Raw genomic sequence first — 21,176 nt, forward strand, 5'->3', positions numbered from 1 at the left:
CCATTCCTTCTGTTGGGTTCCATTCAGCATTCCCTTTGTGGTCTCCCTGACTTCCTTCAGCTCTTTGTTAATGGATTCCATGAATGCCTTTAGTGATCTTTGTGTATTCTCTACCCGGTCTGTCAATTCCTGAATTACTCTTTGATTAGCTTCCTCCCGTCTGTGGGATTCCTGCAGTTCTCTTTGAGTGTTCTCTGCCTGCTCACGCCATTCCTCCCTTTCTCTTTGAGTATTCTCAAGTTGTTCACGCAAATCCTGTATCAGTTTTTGAGTAGCTTCCTCATGCTTATGATATTCCTGTATAAACTTCTGGGATGCCTCCTCTCTCTCCCTATCACTCTCATACAGAGTCCTTTGTACATTGTCAAACTTCTCATTTATCATGTTTGCTATTAGTGTTTGTAGAGCTATTTCGGAACTCTCCTCTGGATTATTCTTTATCTGTTCTCATCCCTGATTATCAAGATTGGGAATTGAGATACCCGAATTTGCCATTTTTCTTGTGTTTTTCCGGCTTACTCGGCCCATTTGAGATGAACATTGTACCAGTTTTGTGCTAGAACACTATCTTAAGGCAACCATCAACCAAAGTTTGCGTTTGTACAGTCAATAGTCTACAGATACAATCTAGTTCAACAGATACATCTATTCAACATCAAACAACTATATGTTAAAGGACTTCGAACCGCAGAAAAGAATTTGGAAAACCAGAAATTATTAGGATTAGGGAGAGATGTGGGTAAAAAATAGGAATAGATTGGTGTGGGGAGGCACAGGGAGAGTTAACTATGTCCTAATCACAATGCAGGAAATGGGTTGGGTAGGATGCAAGTAGAGAGAGAGAGAAAAAGAAGAGACGGAAAGGGGAATGAAGAGAGACCAGAAAGAAAATAGAAACGTAAAAATTAATGATATTATAAAGGTTAAAAGACCATCTATTTAGAGAGGAATGTGAATATGTTCAGAGAAGGGGAGGGACATAGAGGAGATGTGAAAAACTTTAAGGATGGGAAAGGGAGAAGAAAAGATCAGAAGTTCAGTAGAGCTAGACAAAAAACAAAAAGATAATTAAGAAAGAAAGAAAGAGAGAAAGAAGACAAGAAAAGAAAGGAAAACGCTCATTCACATATTCCTAAAATAAAAATTATAAGATGAGAAAAAAAAGTTACTGGAAAACAATTATTTTTTCAGAAGAGGCAAAAATTAAAGATTAATAAAAGTTTTAGAAGGGAAAAAATTTATATATATATATATATATATGTATGTATGTATGTATATACATATATATAAGGTAACAAACAACAAAAACAAGCAAAAAAAAGAAAAGAAGAAGAAGAAAAAAAAGAAAAAAAGAAAAAAAGTCTTTTGATTTTTTTTTTTTGGGGGGAGGAGTGGGAAGAATCCTGTATCTCCCTTTTATCTGTAACCAGTCTCTTGTTGGAGTCTCTTGTCAGCTTGAGGTCCTGTGGCTTGATTGGTTTCTTAAGTCGGTTGGTTGGAAGAGGCAGAAAAATGCTCTGCTTTACCCAAGATTTTGAGATCCCCCTCCCAGGTTAGTTTTCTGGGAGGGTGATCTGCTTTGAGAATCACAAAAGAGGGGGAATGTGGTGATGAGGCTAGGTTCTGAGTAGAGTTGAGGCCTTTCAACAAACAGTAGCTTTTCGCCATTCTCAGGGTTTCTGTTTTTCAATTGATTGTGGTGGCTGCTAGAGGGATGGGCAACCTCTGCCTCTGGTTACCCAGTGAGGCAAGGCACTCCAATGGCTGTCGCCTGAGCTGGGTGACTTTTCCCAGGATGGAGCTGAGTCTGGCAGGTCACTTCGCCGTTAAGTTCTTGTGACCTGGTAAATGACTCGTTTTATTCCAAGGCCTGAGCTGGAGCTAGCAGCTCCTCCGAGCTTTGTCGGTATCCAAGATGGAGATCACCGGTGCTGGGGGGTGAGGGGTGGCCTTCCCTCCTCTGCTCCCTGAGAAAGAGTGAGGACGTCGGGCTTGTACTCATGCCGAGTCTTGGATCCTGGGTCGTCTCTGGTCTGCAAGCAGCATGATGAAGATGTCCTCTCCTTGTCGGTTCTTGTTGGTGTTGAGTAGAATCTGCTCATCCGCTGTGTCTGGCTCCCTCGCCCCGGACTCTCTGTGTCTCAGGTATGACCCCGCGGCGATGGTTGCCGCCGCGACCATGCCGCCGCAGCGGCAGCTGATGTGTTTCCTTGGCTCCCCCGCTCTTGTCTTACTCTCTGTCCTGTGATGGCACACTTGATGTGATTCTCTGGCTTAGGACTGTTCACTGGAACTCTAAAACTGCTTTCTATGCGAGAGCATGTTCAGATTCCAGCTGCTCCTCCGCCATCTTCCCGGAACTCCTAATCTGGAAATAATTAAAAAGAATATTCATAGGATTGTTATAGATACAACAATTCTAAAATAATAATTGTCTACTGAGCCTAAAATTCTTTTCTGTTGTTTTTGTCTTGTATATGCAAAAAGAAGCTAATTGCAAAATTAGATTTCAAAGAATTAATAGATATTTTCATTATTATGTTTGAAAAAGAGTTGAAGATGTACACTTGTGTTCCCATCAATGCTATCATTTACGTCTAATACTTTCTTTCTTATTTAAATTTTATTGTCATAGTGACCTACATAGGGGTATAGTTATACAAGGTATGAGTTCAATGCTTGTAGAAATTGTTAACCTCTTCCTTATTTTTCTCTCTTTTTGCCATTATCCATTAACCCCAGTGTTGTACAGATCATATCCAAAATATTGTCTTATGAGTATTGTGTTATATAGGTTTCCCCATTGTCATTGTCATGCAATATTATTTTCACAATAGTCATTGCATATGTTCTATGGTGTAGATCTATCTTCTCACACTTTGTGTCCTGGTGAATACATAATCCTCCACAGAGTTTACAAAACTCTTGGAAATACATCACATTGATAAAATAAAATGGACTATCAGGAATTACAGACTTTCAAAAATCAGGAAGTAATGAAGAAATACAATACAATTTTACTATCTTGGGAAGTATTGTATTTATGATTTTATGTGACTTCTGTACTCATTTGCTCATTTCCTAAGCTCTTGCAGATCACACTGTGAATCGATCTGTGTTCTTGGATGAGAAGTCTTAGAGGAATTCATTCAACATGTATATGAATATTAAAAAATTGGAAGTAATATGATCCAAAATCTTCAACATAATTACCATCAAAGCTGACCAATTATAAGGAAAAGAGATAAAAGAAACAAAGTAGAGAGTCTTGACAGCAGGTTAGACCATGCAGAAGATCGAATCTCAGGGATGGAAGACAGCCTAGATATTATAGAGAAAGAACATACAACCATCCAAGACAATTCCAAGAAAGATGATAGGTCTATCCAACACCTGGAAGACACCATCAGAAGGCCCAATCTAAGGATAATATTTGTAGAGGAGCACCTAGAAACAGAAGTTAATGGTCTTGGAAATTTGTTTAACAGGATCCTAGCAGAGAACTTCCCAAACATACAAAAAGATAGGAATATTCAGATACAAGAAGCTTTTCGAACCCCAAATAGAAAATACCAGAATAAGACATCCCATTGTCACATTATAATCCACACAGGATCAACCCAGACAAAGGAAAAGACCCTTAAAGCTGTCAAGGAGAAAAGGTTTATCACCTATAAAGTCAAACCAATTAGAATTACCTCAGATTTCTCAGCAGAGACAATCAAAGCAAGAAGAGCCTGGAATGACATATGACATGCCCTAAAAACAAACATCTATCAACCAAGAATACTGTACCCAGCTAAACTCTCCTTCATAACTGAAGGCCAAATAAAAACCTTCCATAGCAAAGGAAAATTGAAACAATATATCTCAACCAAAGCAGCCCTACAAAAGATTCTTAAAGATATCCTACACATAGAAAACCAACAAGACCGCAACAAAGGCCAAGAAACTGCACCCAAATTGAGAATCCAAGAACCTTAGTAAGAACCTAGTTGTCGCAGCCCCCAAGAAGGTGGATAACATAGAAGGAACTCCCAAATACCTCTCAGAACTATCTCTTAACGTTAATGGACTGAACTCTCCAATTAAGTGACATAGACTGTCTAGTTGGATTAAAAAACAAGACCCTTCTATCTGTTGCCTGCCGGAGTCACATCTTGCCCGTAAAAACAAACACAATTTCAATGTTAAAGGCTGGAACAAAATCTACCAAGCAAACGACCCTAATAAACAGGCTGGAGTTGCAAACCTAATATCAGATAAAATAGACTTCAAATTAAAATTCATGAGAAGAGATGAAGAAGGTCACTACATACTAATTAAAGGATTTCTCCTTCAGGAGGATACTACAATTCTAAATATCTATTCGCCAAACAATGGAGCACCCAAATTTATCAAAGAAACACTGCTTTCCCTCAAATCCCATATAGATCCAAAGACATTAATTGTTGGGGATTTTAACACACCACTCTTCCCACTCGAAAGATCAATTCGGCAAAATTCAACAGAGAAAACATAGATCTAAACTGCTGCATAGATCGACTAGACTTAACAGACATTTACATAACATTTCACCCAGCAGCATCAGAATACACGTTCTTCTCAGCAGCACATGGAACGTTTTCTAAAATGGACCACATTTTAGGCCACAAAGCAAACTTGTCTAAATTAAGAAACATTGAAGTTATACCTTGCATTCTCTCTGACCACAAGGGAATAAAATTAGAACTCAACAGCAAAAGCCACCAAAGAAAGTCCGGTATCACATGGAGGCTGAACAACACACTGCTGAATCATGAATGGGTCATGGAAGAGAATAGAAAGGAAATTCAAATGTTCATGCTATTCAACAAAAATGAACACACAAATTACCAGCTCCTCTGGAACACAGCAAAGGTAGTACTCAGAGGCAAGTTTATAGCTCTGAGCTCCTACATCAACAAATTGGAGAGATCTGAAACTCACAATTTAATGACACATCTAAACCTCCTTGAAAAAGAGCAGCAAGATAAACCCCAATCCAGTAGATGGAAAGAAATAATCAAAATTAAATCAGAATAAAATGAATTAGTATCCAAAAAAACTATAGAAAGAATCAACAAAACAAAGAGTTGGTTCTTCGAAAAACTTAACAAAATTGAAAGACCTTTAGCAAACCTTATCAGAAAAAGGAGAGAACACACCCAAATTAATAAACTCAGACATGAGAATGGAAACATCACCGAGGAAACAACCAAGATTCAGATCATTATAAGGGAATCCCTCTCAAAACTTTAAGTTATTAAGTTTAATTCAGTTCTTTTTAAAAATACTTTTTATTCTAAAAATTGTGTAGAGAGGGGTTAGAATTTCATGGTTAAGGTAATGAGTACATTTTTTATCGAGCATTGTTACTTCCCCTATCTCCCCTCCTCCCCCACACCCTAAAATTGTGAAATTTAAAGTCTTGCACATCTCATTGTTACAATACATCACCTAGTATTCTGTTTCAGCATTTTATTATTTCCCTTCCCTCCACAATGTAGAAAAAAAATATATGTAAGAGGCAGGCCACTGTCATCAAATACAATGAAAACAGGGATAAAATTGGGGAAGAACATTGAAGAAAAACAAATCACATACAAGAGTTTAGAATCATGAAAAACAATATCAAGAAAGTAGAAATAAGTTGTGTCCCTATCTAGGGGTTCATTTCATTTAACATCTTCTTGTATGGTCATTTTTGCACATGCCTAATTCTCATCAAATTACATGAAATACAGTATGTACCAAAATCCAATACAGGGGCAACATTGTATAAAACATAAACTAAAGGAAAAAGGCAAGTAAAGAGAAATAGATTCACATAGCACATTTTAAAAAATCAAGAAAGTGAAACCAACTGCTTTTGTATTTCACAGCTTGTTTTGTTTAACCTAATATTCTATGGTCGTATGTATATTACTATTAAGCTATTGTGATCCTATTCTAGGACTAAAATGGGCATATACAAGTTTTTAGAAATAAGAGAATCTATGGAGTCTTTGTTCGTTGGGTCTGGCACACTTTAATTCATGTTTGTTTGTTTTTTTACAATTTTTGCATTTCCTTACTAAGGCCACTTTGCCATTCTTTCTAATGGAAAGTAGAATTCTGAGGTGTTTATACCCCACATTTACTGATCCATTAATCTACATTCAGGCATGTGGAGTGGTTCTTTATTTTACCTCTGTAATGAACATAACTTTTCCATTCTAATGGAATGTGGTGGAATTTCAGTGTTGAATTGATTTGTCTTTTTTTTTTTTTGATTGTCAGAGTTTTTGAGCATTTCTTCATATGTCCTTAGGCCATTCTCAATTAGCCATCATTGAAGTCTCCCTTTAAATAGACTTCTTTCATAGAGAGGGCTTAAAGTTCAGGATTCTTTGGAGCTGAATATTGCTGAATGTAGAATATATTTCAGCGCTAAGACACTATTCTATTTCTTAGCTAGTGAAGATTTTCTCCCAGTATTTTGGCTTCCTTTTTTCCTACATAGCTATGTCCTTTTGTATAAAGAAGCTGGCAGCTTCATTTTATAGACTTTTTTTAAACTTTCTTTGGCTTGATGCATTTGTGAATATGTAATGGAAATTTCAACCTGTTCTAAGAGACCTCGTATTTCCCTATTGTTTCCATTCTGAGTATTTTTTTTAACCTAGAGTTATGACTCTTTTGCATAGTCTTATGATACAGGGTGGTGTATAATCTAACTTTGTTATAGGCATTTAACGAGCATTACAAGACTATTTATTGAATATTGCTATTTCCTTTCAATGCGTCTATCCTGCTTCTATTTAAACTTACCAAATAAAGTCATATTTTTTTTCATTAGCAGTGACTTTTAAAACATAGGTGCCCTACTTTCTCTTTTTGTCTTAATTGGTGTATATCCAATTTCATCCTGGAAGAGGAATGCAAGTGCTTAATTGCTAGATATATAAGAACAAGTAGTTCATGGTGAGCAAAATGAAATCCAAGAAACATAAGTTTTATCTTTGATGGTGTTTTTTTTCTTTTTAAAAAAAAAAACAACCACAATTTCTTTTTCTTGCTTTATTTCCTTTAGTTTTCATAGGATTTCTCTCTCCTTGACACTATATTTGAGTTTGGTAACCGACGGATTGTTGAAACTTAATTTGAATAGGGCAAAGAAAGGGAATCAAAATTTTTTCATAGAGCACAATGGGGGACCCACTGCCATAAAATTCTTTACAAGGCCACATGTAGAAAATTACCTTTACATCAGTTACTTCAGGGAGCGATTTTAAGCTGAATAAACTGTTATAAAAATGAGGAATAGGATATCATATGACAAGAAAAAGATTCACTGCCTTACCTTCATAATTATAATCCCTCTGTACATCACATTGACAATAAGTTTAACGAAAAAGAAGGGTATTGGTACATATATTGAGTTTAGTTGTCATGAGTTTAGAAATTGATACGTATGTAGATTGGGTTGCAGTCTATACACAGACATGTGTAGATAACCCTGTCCTCTTCATATCCCTACCAGACTAGAAAAGGCCCAGGTTTTCAGGAGTATACAGGTTCCAAACTATCCTTCAGAAATTAGTGTTTAATGCATTCCTGCTCACAATATCTGAAGGAAAACCAAGAAACATTTAAAATTTTACACTATTTGCAAATTGTGGCCATAATCAGAATTGCTTCCTTTTAAACACCATGATAAATATTAGCAACATTCACACATCTTTAACTTCTGCATCTGTACCCAAAAGATTCAATTCTATTTATTTCACAGGAGTCCTACCAATAAGTTTTCCTAAGGTATGTTTCAAAAACTATTCCAGTTTGCATCAGATAGGTTTTGGACCACACTGCCAAGTCTAGTATAAATATGTAGGGCCTTATATATGTGGAGCAAATCCCACACAAGTTGAATATGAATATAGCCATCAAATATGTTCCCATAATATTGTGTTTCACTCGACAGATACAGGCCACTCTTCTTGGAACACTTTGGAAATACATTGGGAAATTGCCAAAATATGCACACCCTCTCGCACTTAAAATGTCACACTTCTAGCACAAAATCATGGCATCTTCACAAGTTGCAATTTGGCCCCTCAAAAGAATATGATTTGAATAGTAGTTTGTGTACACATCCATGAATCTGTTTCTTTCTGCCACAGCTTTAAGGAGGAACTCAAAGAATCCTTCTTTAGATGAGTTTACATGTGGAAATCATTGAGATGGACGAGAAGATTGTATAGTAAAGAATATACTTCGAAATGTTGGTTGAAAAATCCCATTGAAATTTTAATGACCATTCTGTATGGAATATATAATTGGTGTAAGATTTTGTAAGAGGTCTAATCTCATTACTGTTTTGTTATGTATTAGGCTCTGCAATTATAACAATGTATGAAATGGAAGATGATTTTCACAGGCAAACAACGACAGTGAAAAATGAAGTATGATTTATTCTCCTCCATTGGGAAACAAATTAGATTTCGACTTGATTATTGAAGTTTCTATATTCGAACCTTACCATGTCTATGGGGAGAGGGACATGGTGAATTCCAAATAGGACATAAACACCAGGGTTTACTTCTGGATTCAAGGTAAGGGGCAAAAGGAGTGAATAGATAATAGAAATCAAAATTAATTCATTTGGTTGAGTGAGCATCAGAATATAGTAATAAATATAAGATGTAGATGGTACAATGAGAAATGTTTTGAACTCGTGGTTTGCTCATAGAATGACTCCTGCAAAGAAATAAAGAAAAAATATTATTTTACTTTCAATGGAAAATACTTGAATATATATTCCTGTATTCTCCATAGGAACAATAACTTCACTAGTAGTTGGAGAAATACTCAAAAACTAGTGAGAGCACATCCCAAGTTATTTTCAAAAAAATTCATGGTTCCTTCCACTTCCATTTGTACAGAAATTTGATCATCATAAACAAACCTCACCAATTACTCGTGGACACGCTGTCTCAGAACATTCAAACTTCATTGAACATTTGAAGTGTGATGCTAATTATTGTATTACTTGAGTGATTATTGAACAGTTCATCAAAATGTTTCTAATTCCACCAATTCAGGCTCACCCAGGTCTTCGCATAGTTTCTGAAACGGGTCTCTTTTTAAATATTCATGGATGTATCATGCATCCAGCAAAAAAGGAAGAAATAATTCATGGGATTTTATAGAAAACAAAATCCATAGTGTTTTGACTATACATTGTTATTGCAATGAATGTAAATCAACATGATAAATTGATCTCCATTTCAATAATTGTGAATATATGCATTCACAAAGAGTGATTGTTTCATGAGATGTAATCTACCAAAGGATACATGTTTTAGGGTATGCAAGTAAAATATGAAGGGATACCATGCAAATACCTACAGGTACAATTACAAGCAATAATCCATGGCTCAAACATATAAACTCAAACATATAAACAGCTTTTGTATTCATATATGTGGACAAAACAAATGCTATTGTGAAGTCACAATCACATTGTAAAGTGGTATCAAGTAAATATATTCAACAGTTTGTAAAAATAATTGAGCTTTAAAAACGACATGCATGTCATCTCTCAGTATGAATACTGAAATATTGGACTTTGAAATGAACATAGAAAATTTCCCTTGACTAAGGGTAACATTTCTACCTTAACATTGCTTACTCAAATAAATATGGTTCTGAGATTTCTATGCCTGAAGGATACCAACATGGGGAATATATCACTGGGATCAAGCCCAGGTAAGAGGCTTGAATTTTAACTGCCCAATCAAGGATTCAATACTTATTACAAAGGAAGATACATAAAAATCCTTGATAACCTGTGAATAAATTTATCATAATTGATTTAATACAAAAGAAGGCAGGAGAAATTCCAAAAATCATAGAAATATGTCCTGTATCAACGTATGGGTGTTGAAACAGTAGGAAAAACTGTACTCCTTTTCAGTTTGTACACACAGAGACACAAAACTTGCATCTACAAATGGACGGGCAACAGAAATATCTGACCACATACACAAATCAGCTCAACTATATATAATGACAAACTAGGTTTGAATAAATCGTTGAGAAAAATCAGCAAGTAACATGGCCTCCTACTTTGTCACAGATTCTCTCAGGGTCTTTAGTATGATCTACTTTTTAGATGACAGAAAATCTATAATTAAATAAGTAAGAAATACTATCATAAGGGAATAGAATTAGTAATCCCATGGGGTCACATTATGTGTTCTAATAACCAATGAAATAAATAAATATCACTACCCCATCAAACATTTTTGTATGAAATTTGGAGAGAAAATACATGATAGTAAGTGTAGAGTGTTCATAAAATCTAAGTGGCTCTTATGTGGAAGGAAAAAAATCAGAGATTTCGGAAAAACCAGTAAATATGTGGCATTGTTGATGAATATGTCATTACGTTCCTGTCTTTGGTTAATCTTCTTGTTGGTTGCTGGCCTTCAACTTTGTGCTTGGGCAGAGTACCTGATTTCTTCACCACTCTAATGTTCTACCACTTGATCTACAGTGCCACATCCATTTTTGAGATGGTTAATTTGTGATGAGAGTGGGAAAACTATTCCTGTTAGGCTACTTTGAAAACTGATTCTCAGATTTCATCGTTCCATGTTTCGTAAGCGAGCTGTACCAGGGTTCTTCTTCTTTTTGTTATCCAAAATGTGCAAATGATTTTTGAGTTTGTGTGTTCCCAACAATCGTGCACACTGCAGGTCTATGAGTAACCATGGTTTTCCTTAAGGATAAGATTCTCTATAGTATTTGATTTTGAGGAGATGATTTCCAGAAATGAATCTGAAAAACATTCTTCTCTTTATTAATTTGTAATTACATCCTTATATGTCAAATGCATGAGATGCTAGAATTAACAACATTTTCACCTGCTTGGTCTCAAGTGTGATTTTCTACCCCAAATTAATTTCACATGACATAATCTTTTTCCCCTGCATTACATCAGGTGATAAACTCCCTAACCACAAGAATAAATGTATCCTGTTGTTCAATTAGTAAATTGATTTGTTCAGTTTGTAAACATGATGAGTTTAAGCCATTTCCATAATCTTCCTCAATTAGAAAATTGTCACCAGATGCAAACCTGAATTTATCTATTCCCATTACATTTCCACAGCACTTTTCCATTATATAAACTGCCCATTCATCCTTCACATAATATTGTAATACATTTGACATAGAACAGACGTTTGAACATAAGTTCTTAGTGTGCTTACTGCCTTTTGAGAGAAAAATATATGAGGCCCTCTTGTGATGACAGGCGCACATAAAATCACCTAGGTCTAATGTTTTTTATGATTTTTATTTTTTTTTATTTTATGTACTGAACAGAAGAAAATACTTGACAATATCAATACACTTTGAATTTATTACCTCATTTATAAAAAGCATGAGGTCACATATTTGCCAGGAAGACAAATTACATGATTTCGAGTTATATACATGCTTATGAAAAATTCAAAGCAAAACCATTACTGTTCAATTTTTCTTGTATTTTCCACCTTAGGATATCAGAGAGAAAATGTTTTCACATGCCATACAATAAAATGTACTATCTATTTTGTGAATCTAGAAGGACGTTTATGCTAGCAATTACAATTCTTTAAACCATCTCATAAGAACTAAGAGAGCAAAACCTTTGTAATTACACATCTAATTTTGAATTTCCAATCTAAAACATATCCAATATATTCAAATTTTATTCAGGAATGAAAATTTGAAATCCATGTACAAATTATTGCGTAAAAAATAGCTCTGAACCCATTTTATTAAAATGTATCTTTGAAAAGTGCATATTGTAAATCATCTCAAGAATCTCAAATATTTTATAATTCATGGAGTAAATTTAAATCCTATAGTCAATCCTAAAATATTCATTAATCAATTTCAGTAGGAATACAGGTAAAAGACCAATCAGTCCGTACATTGATCAATTAACAGGTGAAGATACTGCCATTCACACTATCATAATTGATGTGATGAGTGAACCTTGAAACCAGGAAATAAAGACAAAACCTATGGGTCAACATAATACGGTTATCTATGGCTTTACTGATTTAAATTGATTGTAAGAGAATGAGAAGAACATTCATATAAAGTAATTCAGATATGATGTAAGTTGGGTGATTTTCTTCTTGGTTCTAGTGAAACTATCCTTGAATTTGCCACCAATCACAGGATCACCAGTCAAAGAGCAATACAAACTTTATTTGTACTGTGCAAAATACTTGGGTATATAGTTAGTTATTCATTTATCCTATTTCTTCACTTTGAATTTTGACAGACAATAGTGTGTCATTAAAAAACAGCATTTTCTTTACCTCTTGTCGCCAGAGGGTTTGATTGTGCCCCAAACAAAACTTGGGCTAGGATCTTCCAAGGATTCTGCCAAAGATAGAAATACATACTCGATTGAGGTGCTAGATTAGATGGGCTCTAACATTATACCATTATTGATATAGAAAAACTACAAGGGTAACGGCCTTAAGAGTCTTATGAGAAACATTTACCTGGATAATAAACATGGAAAAGAATGACTTCTTAGCAAGGTGCAAAAACAAATCATGGGAATGTTTGACAAGGTTTTTAATCATTTATGACTGCATATGATCATATATGTTATTGATATTAGCAGACAAGAAAATGCAAGTTGAACATAGATTTTAATTTCACTCCTAAAGGAAGAAATCATACAATATCATAAGGTCAGATGTAATTCAATAATGAAAAATGCAGAAAAATCTACAAGTTTTTTGGGGGGTGGGGAAGAATCCATTCGTGGGGCATGAACTCTAGGCCTGGGATCTGTACCTCAGCTCTCCAGCTCAAGGCTAGCACTCTACCATTTGAGCTATTGCACCACTTCCAGCTTTTGTTTTCTGCTTATATGGTGCTGAGGAATTGAAGCCAGAGCCTCATGCATGCAAGGTAAGCCCTCTACCACTGAGGCACCTTCCCAGCCCCCAAATCCACAAGCTTTGTACCTTTATCCCAGTCTTCCTCAGAGGAAATATATGGCCATGTATTTTTAGAACTCTCTTCTTGTTTCCCGTCCCATTTGATGTTATCTACAAATAAAAAGAAATCAATCATCTGAGTAGGTGAAAATGGCCAAAATTGATTTAATTTCTCTTTTCGTTTTAAGGCTTACCTACATCAACTACAAGAGTTTTGTCCATACAAGTTGCAATATGTTCACTGTGTTGATCTCGTGGAATCAGGTGGCGAGCATTAAAGGGACAAGTAGCCAATGTGGCAACAATATCAGGGTGATTCTGTGTAACAAAAGTTCAAATATGAAGAAATATTTTCAATTTTTCTCTTTTTAGATTTCTTTGGGCAGGATGCCTACCATGGGCTTGACACCACGTTATGGGTACTCTGCTAGTTCATCCTGTTTGTTATAAATACATATTTTTATTGTAAAGATACTGTACAGAAGAGTTAGAATTTTGTGAATAAGTACATTTCCTATAGATCATTGTTACTGCCTCCTTTGTTTTCCCCTATGATCCCTTCCTTCCCTATCAGCCCAACTCCACCTGCCCTTTCCTGCCCTCATAGCTAAGGTTGTAAAGCTCATTTTCAACATAGCTTCTTGTATATATAATTGTTGAATGGGTCAACCTGTATCCCAAAGCACTATAGAGTTTCCTCAAAAGATTAAATGTAGAGCTCCTCTATGATCCAGGAATCCCACTTTTGTGCATTAACACGAATGATCATATACAAGACCATGGTAAATCTACCACAATTGTTTACCATAGCTAAGATATGGGACCAACTCAGAAGTCCCTCAGTAGATTAATGGATTAAGAAAATATGGTAATTATATGTAAAATGGAATTCCATGCCTCCATCAGAAAGAATGGGGGATTGCTCCATTTGTTAGTAAATGGTAAGATTCAGAAAAAATATGTTAATTGAAGCAAGTCAGGGCCAAAAAACATAGGACCATTGATTCCCTTAGTTAGAATAATTATTGTATTTTAAGGATAAGCAGAAATGTTCAAAAGTGATGTACATGGGACCATAAAAAATGCACTTTACAATTTCAGTAGGGGTGATGGGAGTTGGGAGTGTAGTTGAGGAGGTTGCAGGGAGGGGATGGTAGGGTGAAACAAAGGAGGAGGCAAAAGTGCTTTATGTCTCCATCAGAATGCATGGTATTGGCAATTTTGTTAGCAAATCGGAAGACAGGGGAAATTTATATCAAGTGAAGTAAGCCAGGCCCCAGAAACATAGGTCCCATGGTTTCCTTATTTGTAATAACTAGTATATGTCTGAGACAAGCAGTAAATATTAATTAAAAGGAACCCCAAGATAAGGACAGAAGTGTACTTTTCTTTTTTGCTACAGTTCAAACATATTGCTTCAAAAGTACCACATGAATTTTTTGTTCCATTGTATATACCTCCCCCACAGAATAACCCCTATTTTTGGAAGAGCTGAGGAAGATCACATAAGAGAAGCTGGAGGAAAATCTCTCGATGAGAAAGCAGTTTTAGTGTTCCAGAGAAATTTTCTGGGCTAGAGAATTGCACTAAGTGAGCCATCACAGTATAGAGATTTTGGCCAGAGAGGGAAATCCATCAAGGAGACACATCTGAGCACTTGCTGGTAGGTGTGGGTGCAGAGGTTGTGGTGGATGTGGTGGCCATGGCCAACATACTAACAGACAGAGTCTGAGACATAGGTGACAGACATTTCTCACAATCAGTCAGAACTCACAGGGAGCAGAAATCATCATCCTAAGGATCACCAACCAGGGATGCCCCAGAAACCAAGAATATGGTATAAGTAGAACCATGACATGTCATTCATTCCCAAAGAGCAGCTGTGGAAAGACTGCCCCTTCCCACCACCAGAGCTCTCCATCTCTGATACTGAAAAAGGCCTGGCTGAGCAGCTAGCTCTAGGCTATGGAAGAACTTTAAACAAAGAGCCATTTAGTAGGTTACAGGTACCCGACCTGAACTGCCAGGGTCAGTTCCACCCAGGGGAAAGTCACCCTGCCCAGGCAGAGAAGCTCCATCCCATGAAAAGTGACCTTTTTCACTGGGTAAACAGAGTCAGATTATGCCCCTCCCCATTGCATCCTAGACACAGAATTGAAACTCAGTAATCCTAAACACTGAGAATGGCTCCGGGCTCGCTCTGTGAATTTTTTAGGAGCTAGGTCCTCACGGAAAAGCTGTCATTGGTCATCAGTCTTAACACTAACCAGAACCTAGCCTTATCACATAAACTACAAGCTAGAGGAAACAGGCATCTCACTCATTTGAGATACTCAATCCAATCTCCCAGCCATTCAACTATCCTGGGAGGAAAGCAATATATTCCATCAACATTCAGAGCATTTTTCTGCCTAATCAAACAAAATGACTTAAGAAAGCAATCAAGCAACCGAAAAGCAAACATCATAAGCAGACTAGAGACTCTATGAAGAGACTGGTTATAGACACAAGCGACATAAAAGATTACCGCCCCCATCCCCAAAATTCAAAGGACTCTTTATCAATCATTTTTTATTTTTTTATTTTTATTTTATTTTATCTTTTGTTGTGAAAATATTGTTCAGAGGGGTTACTATTACCTGGGCAAGATAATGAGTACACTTACATCTCTCAGTCCTAACTCTTAATATTAATGTACTTAACTTTCCAATTAAGCAACATAGACTCTCTAGATCGATGAAAATAAAGATCATTCTATCAGCTGCCTCCAAGAATACATAACACATTACCCATAATGATAAACATATTTGGAGGGGAGAGGCTGGATTAAAATTTACCGAGCATAGAGCCCACATCAACAGGCAGAAATTGCAATCCTAATGTCAGATAAAATAGACTACATTTTAAAATTGAGAAGAGGTAAAAATTACACCCTGCATTCCCGTAGACCACAAGGGGATAAAATTAGAACTCAATATCAAAAGCCACCAAAGAAAAACCTAGAACACATGGGGGCTAAACAACACAATGCTCTATCACAAGTGGGTCATGGAAGAGATTAGAAAAGATTTTCAATTACTCATGATATTCAACAAAAATGATCATACAAATTCCCAGCTCCTCTGACACACAGTAAAAGCAGTACTCAGAGGCAAGTTTACATCTCTGAGTTCCATCAAGTACAATTGAAGATATCTGAAACCAATATTAATGGAGACCTCTGAACCTAACTGAAAAAGAGTGGCAAGAAAAACCCAATCTGTAGATGGAAAGAAGTCATTAAAATTAAATCAGAATTAAATGAATTAGAATTTTTTTTAAAAATAGAAAGAATAAAAATATGGTTGTTTCTTTGAAAAAATATAAAGAATTGACATTCTTAGCAAATCTTATCAGTAAAAGAAGAGACCACACCAAGTAAACAGAGAGGAAAATGGAACCATTACCACAGGAAGAACCAGGATTCAGAACATTATAAGTGAATACATCTCAAACCGTTATGCTAATAATTTTTGGTATCTGGAAGAAATGGACTATAGAAATGGACTATTTCCTACCAAAATTTGACATGCCAAAACTAAACCAAAATGAGTTAAAACAACTTCACAGACCCATATCAAGAATCTAAATGGAAACAGCAGTAACAGACTACCCAACTAAGAAAAGCCCAGGACAGAATGGATTTTCAATGGAATTCTAAAAGGCTTTCAAAGCAGAATTAAACCAGTACTCCTCGAAATCTTGAATGAAATTGAAGGAAAATTTGATTTCTATGCTCTTTGTATGAAGCCATCATAACCCTCAATCCCAAAATGTGGCCTGGTTTCATTAAAGAAAGGAAATTAAGGACCCATTACTTTCAAAAACATCGAACTAAAAATACTCAACAATATTTTGGTCAATCAAATTCAAAATTTCATAACAAAAAAAAATCATACATCAACATCAAACTGGGTGCATTTCAGGGATGCAAATAAACACAAATTAATTAGTTCAAAATACACAAATCATTTGCTATAATTCACCACATCAACAACAGCAAGGATATGTACCACATGCTTACTTCAATAGATGCAGAAAAGCCAATGACAAGATCCAACACTCTTTATGATGAAGGCTCTGGAAAAAATAGGAATCCATGGAACATTCTTCAATGCAATGAAACAAACATACAGCGAGAATTTTACACAATGATGAAAATTTAAAACCATTCCATCTAACTCAGGAAGCAGACAAGGATGTCCACTCTCTCCAGTTCTCTTCAATTTATCACTAGAATGCTTAACAACAGCACTAAGACAAGATGGAAACATAAAGGGGATCCAAACACCATAAAATGAAGTAAAAAAGCTCCCTCTTTGCAGAGGACATGATCTTGTATTTACAAATTCCCATAGACTCCACTCCCAAATGACTCAAGCTCATTAGAAACTTTGGCAAAGTCGCAGCGTATAAAATTCACACTTAAAAGTAAATGGCTTTTATGAATACCAATAATGAGAAATGTGTGCCTGAAATCAGGAAAGCAACTCCATTCCTAATTGCCCCACAAAAATTGAAATACATAAGAATTAACTTAACCAAAGAAGTGAAGGACCTCTATGATTAAATCTTTAACAATCTGTAAAGAGAAATCTAAACAGAACTTAGAAATTGGAAAAACCGCCCATGTTCCTGGATAGGAAGGATCAAATCCTGAAAATGGCAATACTTCCCAAAGAGATCTAGAAATTCATTAAGATGGATATCAATATTCCAAACTCATTTTTCAAGGAAATGGAAGAAACAATCCAAAAATTCATATGGAACAACAAAACATCCCAAATGGCAAAAACAATCCTCAACAGAAAGAATTGTCCTGGAGGAATATCAATAGCCAATTTCCAACTCTACTACAAAAACATAGTATATTAAAACAGCTTGCTACTGGAACAAGAGACCACAGGACCAACGGAATAGAATTGAAAACCTAGAAATCAACCCACAGTCCTATAGCTACATAAACTTCCATAAAAGAGGTAAAAAATAGAATGGAAGAAAGTTAGACTTTTCAGTAAGTGGTGCTGACAGAACTGATACATCACCTGTAGAAAACTAAAGCTAGATCCTCATGTATCAACCTGCATCAGAATCAACTCCAAATAGATTAAAGTCCTTTGAGTTAAAGCAGACACCCTGACACCATACAGGATGGAATAGGAGAAACCATAGGTCCCTTGGCACAGGCCAAAATTTGAGTAATAGAGATTCAGAAATACATTCAAAGAAAGTTTGGAATATAGGATTATATGAAGCTATAGAGCTTCTGCATGGGAAAGGACATACCTAGCAATATCAATAGAAAGCCCACAGACTAGGAGAAGGTCTTCACTAGCCATACAACTGACAAGGGTCTCATATCTAAAATATACCTTGAACTCAAAAAATTAAATCCCCCAACAACAAATACTCAAAAAACAACTGACCAATAATTAAGTCAGCTAATGATTAAAGAGAAACCTCTCTGGAAAGAAAAGATGGAAGAAATGCTCAACACATCTAGCCATAAACTAAATGCAAATCTAAAGAACATTGACATTCCACCTCACCCAGATAGAATGGCTATAGTCAAGAACTCTCCTAACATCAGATGCAGGAGGGCATGTGGCCAGAAAGGAATCCTACTGCATTGTCATTGGGAGTGTGATCTTGTTCAAGCACTTTGGAACGTAGCATGGTGTTTCATGGAAAGACTCCACATACAGCTCTCCTATGACCCAGCAATCCCACTTTGGGGCATTTACCCAAATGATAACAAACAAGACCACACTAAAGTTACGAGCACAGCTAGATTTATTGCAGCATTTTTATCCTAGCTAAGATATGGAAGCAACCCTGATGCCCCTCCCTAAATTAATGGACGAAGAAAATGGATTTATACTCAGTGGAATTCTATGCCTCCATCAGAAAGAATGACATTGCCCCATTTGATCTGGAACTTAGTATAGCAGTGTTACAAGAAGAAAAACATAATGTTCTCCCCACAGTTATGTGAACCTTCAAATTTGGTGAAATTTGGATGAAACTAAAAGCAAGTTTTTAATCAATACCCTAAATAAAGAAGAGAGACACAATGCATCTACCATGTTAACAGTTTATAACCATGGCATCATAACTTAATTATCCAAACTGAACTCTAGGCCATATGATAATACAGTGGCTGTTTTAACAAAATAATGTTTAATAAAAAAATTAATTTACATTTCGGCCATTAGGCACTGGGGAGGAAAAGGAAACCACCTCTACGTTTTGTGAAATATGGCACACACAGTTGAACATAAGTGAACACATCCTGCCTTTGTTCTGTTTAGAACAGAGATTGACATATACATCTCCAGAAATAACCGAGTTGGGCTTCGATTGTCTTACTTTCCATTACATGCTGAAGAGATTTCAAAAGAAATACAAATATCTATTACATTTGTGCCCACAATCTTTCATATCTTTCACGTACATTTCCCACAATTTATCTTAAAAACAATATGCAAATTGATCTATGAACTACAGTAATTACATAACATCAACATGTTCTAATGAAACATTACCTTTCTACATTTCACAAGATGGTATGGGAACCTGCATGATCTGATTTTGTGATTTTTAACATAGGGACACTGCAATAACCTCTCAGGATCCACATATTCCTCTGAAAGAGAAAAATACCTCGGGAAAATCAATGCATTGGGAAAATGCCAAGTCTTCAATCTTATTTCCCTTATGAACTCTAGCTTAACTTAGGAATCTGTATTTGAGAATATAGATTAAAATTTGAAAAAGAGTATTACTCTGGAATTTAATTTCTTATGTATTCTGTTTCTAATAGGGAGTTGTTAATTTTTAGCATTATGAAAAATATTTATTCTAGTTAAAAATTATTCAATGAGGTCAAGTGGAACTGTTAGCTTGTTTTATCTTCTGAGAGCATACATCCACTGAGCTCCCCTTATTTAATTGCTTTCTTATATTTCAATCTCCAATATGCCCATCATTTACATTCGTTTCACTTTTCAATCTAGAACATCAAAAGTCACAGTAATAATGATCAAAATGTCTAAAGTTTCCGATTTAATCAGGAGAAATCTCATTCTCCCATTCTCTCAGCTCCCATCAATATACTTTCTGTTATTCCAAAAAATAGTGTGAACAAGACCATTTAAGATAATTTCCCCAAACAAATGTGTAAACATTTTTACCTTTTTGCATTGTGACAGTCAGATAAATATTAGCAAGTCCTGTGGATAAAAAAAAAATTCTGGGAGGAAACATGACTAAATACATCAAAATCACATCATAAATGTGGTTCCTGAGCGATATGAAAAAAAAAAAAACAGGGTAGAACCTATTCATCCCTAATACGTTTTGTTGCTGGACACACTTGAATTGAAATGCATTGATATTCCCTGTCTACTTCACAGATTATAACACGCTATGGAAATGTATAACTTTTGAAATCAAAATATTTTGTATTTTTCATGCCTTTCTACCTTATCAAATCAGAGGATGATGCATCATGACAACTTTTAAGTGAATATGGAAAAGGTCTTCTTAGTTATGGATGTCTGAGTTAACAATATCCAAATTACAATGTATAAATATCTAATACCTATTGAACATATGCAATTATGTGAATGAGGATATGCTATTCTCACAGATATACTGATATCCTATTCAGATTATAAGATCAGTATGGAATAGTATTCAAGTAACTGCTTCTTAGAGCAGATATGTATTGCAAAGCAAAGGAATCATTGAGACTCGTTAGTCAATGTTTCAGATTGGGCTTTGATTCAATGGGTAGTGAATTTCAGTTGTGCAGTGTCTAGTGGCCGTGAAGTAGAGCCAGGAGATATTAAACATATGATTGCTTTGATGCACATAAATGTGAGGGGAATAAAAGTAAATTTCGAGTTCTCCAGAATGGAAATAGCTATTTTCTGAAGTCTAAGAAAGTAAAGAATTTTCATTCTTTTCCCATGGTACAATCCAGCCTAGTTGGAGAAAATTATTAGAACTACATTTGGGATGTCAGGGGTAGAAAGTGAGAAAAGTTCTAATCACGAACATGAGCCAAAGAGATGATTTACATATCTAAGACTTAAAAGAAAGAAGAGAAGGCAA

Source organism: Dipodomys merriami, unplaced genomic scaffold (assembly GCF_024711535.1).
Source record: "Dipodomys merriami isolate MVZ:Mamm:240054 unplaced genomic scaffold, mDipMer1.0.p SCAF_18, whole genome shotgun sequence".
In the NCBI taxonomy this organism is placed as follows: domain Eukaryota; kingdom Metazoa; phylum Chordata; class Mammalia; order Rodentia; family Heteromyidae; genus Dipodomys; species Dipodomys merriami.